Source organism: Urocitellus parryii, chromosome 3, assembly GCF_045843805.1.
Source record: "Urocitellus parryii isolate mUroPar1 chromosome 3, mUroPar1.hap1, whole genome shotgun sequence".
Lineage (NCBI taxonomy): Eukaryota > Metazoa > Chordata > Mammalia > Rodentia > Sciuridae > Urocitellus > Urocitellus parryii.
In genome coordinates, this window is record NC_135533.1 from 160,251,550 (window position 1) to 160,254,994 (window position 3,445).

The 3,445-nt window shown below is 38.5% G+C and overlaps 1 pseudogene; it reads left to right on the plus strand.

Annotated features, from left to right (window-relative positions):
- Positions 1–258: 258 nt before the first annotated feature.
- Positions 259–1,292, plus strand: LOC113177816 (growth hormone-inducible transmembrane protein pseudogene; annotated as a pseudogene).
- The last annotated feature ends 2,153 nt before the right edge of the window (positions 1,293–3,445 follow it).

Consider the following 3,445-nt stretch of genomic DNA (forward strand, 5'->3'; position numbering starts at 1 on the left):
AGAAATGATGGTTAAATATGATGGACATTATTATAAAAAGTACATGTATGAAGACACAAATTGGTTTGAATATACTTTGTATACAACTAGAGATATGAAAAATTGTGAGTGAGCCTCAGAGACCACACATGCACAGGCAGTAGGGAGCAGGCAGAGGGTGAGGAGGTGGGGTATGCACATTTTGCAGGCCCAGAAGGCAAACTGCATGGTGGAGGTGACTGGGAACAAGTGGTTAGATCTGTTTGGTAAACCTGGTGTGTCACCCTGTTGGCTGCAAGTTTTGTGTGTCTCTGGACACTACCTTCCAGGGTTTTCTATCCAGTTTTCACCAAGGCCTCCCCTGTTATGAAGAATTTCATCACGAAAAATCAATGGCTCTTAACACTCAGTAGGAAATATGTCACTAGGACAAGAAGTGGAATCTGCCATGGGAAAACTGGCCAAGAACTCAAAGATGCTGCAATGGAACCATCAATGGAAAAAATATTTAAAATTGATCAGATTGGAAGGTAGTTTGTTAGCTGGAGGAGCTGCTGTTGGTCTTGGAGCACTGTGCTACTATGACTTGGGAATGTATAATGAGATTGGAGCTATTAAAAAGGCTGTAATTTGGCCCCAGTATGTGAAGGATATAATTAATTCTACCTATATGTACTTAGCAGGAAGTATTGGTTTAACTTCTTTGTCTGCTTTGGCAGTGTCTAGAACAACTGCTCTTATGAACTTCATGATGAGAGGCTCTTGGGTGACAATTGGTACAACCTTTGCAGCCATGATTGGAGCTAGAATGCTGATATACTCTATATACAATAAGAGCAAAGCCCAGGTCCAAAAAATCTTGCTTAGTTGCTGCATTCTGGTGTGATGGATGTGGTAGAGCTCCTCTGACAATATTAAGGGAGCCTCTCCTTATTAGAACTGCATGGTACACAGCTGGCACTGTGGGAGGCCTCTCCACTGTGGCTATGTGTGCACCCAGAGAAAAGTTTATGAACATGGGAGTAGGCCTGGGTCTTGTCTTTGTTTCCTCACTGGGATCTATGTTTCTTCCACCTACCACTGTGGCTGGTGCCACTCTATACTCAGTGGCCATTTATGGTGGATTAGTTCTTTTCAGCATGTTCCTTCAGTATGATACTCAAAAAGTAATCAAGTGTGCAGAAGTAGTACCAGCATATGGATTTCAAAAATATGATCCCATCAATTTGATGTTGGGAATCTACATGGATACACTAAAAATATTTATGTGAATTACAAGTATGCTGGAATCTGGAGGCAACAGAAAGAAGTGAAGTAACAGCTTCTGGCTTCACTACTGGATCATATGTCTTACTTGTTTAACAGCAGATAGTTGTCACATACTTTGTACAAGTAGCTTTCCATGAAGTTTAGAAGTTAGGAACATATGTTGTCAACATGTTTAAGATGTTCCAGTAATGTGATCCTTCAGGTTTGCTTTTTTTTTTCCTAAAGAATAAACTCAATATTTCTCTTCCAAATAAGCACATATATTTCCAATTCCCATTTTTTTAAAATACTATAACAAAATATGAAATCTAAGTTTTGTGTTATAAGAATTTAAGCTTTTAAGTTTATTGGGTTAAATTTAGCAAACTCATGTTTGCCCGCATATTTGGGGAGATGCAGAATGTTCAAAATATGGGTTTTGGTATAGAGACCAGAGAAAAGTAAAATGTCATCTGTAGTCTTTTGTTGAATACTTAATATGTATTAGCTATGAGATCATGAGAAACTAATAAGAGTCATCTAGGTATTTGGAAACAGTTGCTATTTTCCCATGTGTCTATGAAACAAAGGTGATTAAATTTGCTCTGCTTCTCATTGTTAGGGAAGTCCAGAATGTTAATCATATGGAGAATTCCTGATAGAATTATGTGAGTTTTCTTTTGAATCTTTTATTTCAAGATAAAATGTTTATTCATAACATTCCACCATGCGACCAGCACGCTAGCTTCATACTAGAGGTTTGTAGCATAGAAGTTAACTAGTGAGATCAAAATAAATACACAAACTCAATTTACATTTTTCTTTGACCAGGTCTGAGACGGCTTTCCCCTCTGGCTCCTGCCTCGAGCCACCCAGTGGGGCAGCAAGGTTTACACAGACTAGCAGGAGAAAGAGAGGCAGGGCATGACAGAGAGTGGCCTTTTATTGGGGAACAAGAAATTCAGGGGAAAATTCCATCCAATGAAGGTCGAGGGGGACAGCATTCCAAGGTCAGGGTCAGTGATGGTCTCAGGGTCAATGGTCAGTCACAACCCCAAAAGGATGGGCTCTCGCACCTAGAAAGGGTGGGGATTAGTTCCAACATAGTTTAGCCAGAACACCTCACACCCAATCAGGAAGGTGCCCATTCACGTGCAAGAATGGCTTCCCACCTATTCCCCCCCTTTTTTTCTTAAAAATCAGGCGGTGGTTCACTCTTTCGAGTTTCTGCATTCTTGTTCTGAAGACTCGCTATCCTATAATTACAACACAAAAGACAATTAACAGCAAAGAGAACAATCCAATAATGTACCAGGCCAAGTGTTTAAGAATATTTCCAGGGTTAAATCCATTTAACTCCTTCAATATTTGGTTAGTCAAAGAAGAAGGATCCGAAAAATCAGCTCTATTATTTTGAATGTCTTGGATATGGTGATGAAGTTCCAAAAGATCCCAGCTAGTATTATTATTTTGCAAAATACCTAACAAATGGTTTTTAACCTTCTGCCAATCCCAGAGAGAAGCATTGTACTTGGCAGCTGTAACACACACATATTTATAATTTGTGTGGCATTTAAGTCTTTCTTTAAACTTTAAAGCTGAAAGCTCATTACCTATGTCTATAACAGTCACCTCTAAGGTGTTTAATTTAGTCTCAATCCTTTCATCAATATTTACTTGATTATGCAGAGCCTTGGAAGTATTTTGAGCTAAATTATTAAGAAACTTTGCATGTTGAATATTTTGAGACAATGTCAGAGAGGCAGAAACAATGGATGCAATAAAAAACTAATGCCAAAACACCAACAATTATAATTCCAATTGCACATTTAGGTCTTGCTAGCTGGGCATGAATTTGCTGCAAGACTTGTAAACCAGCATCAGCATACCATGGCTCTAAAATATTAGCAGGCAATAAAACAAAAGAGGGTTGATGAAGTATCAGCACTCTTTTTCCTCCATTACACCTAGTAATACAATTGGTTAGGTTACATTTGTTACATGTGACAACATATCTGTCATCTATCCATTTAACTTTTATATTTCCAATAATTAAAACGTAAGGAGATTAGACACAGGCTCGTAAACCATAGCAAGATCCCTCCTTACAGTTCTTGCCAACAAATTTTGGTAAAGGCTTGTCTGTAAAATGTAAGAATTCTGAGGCAGCAACTAAGTGCCAAACATCTTTTTGAATACCACCCTCACTGTAAGTCAA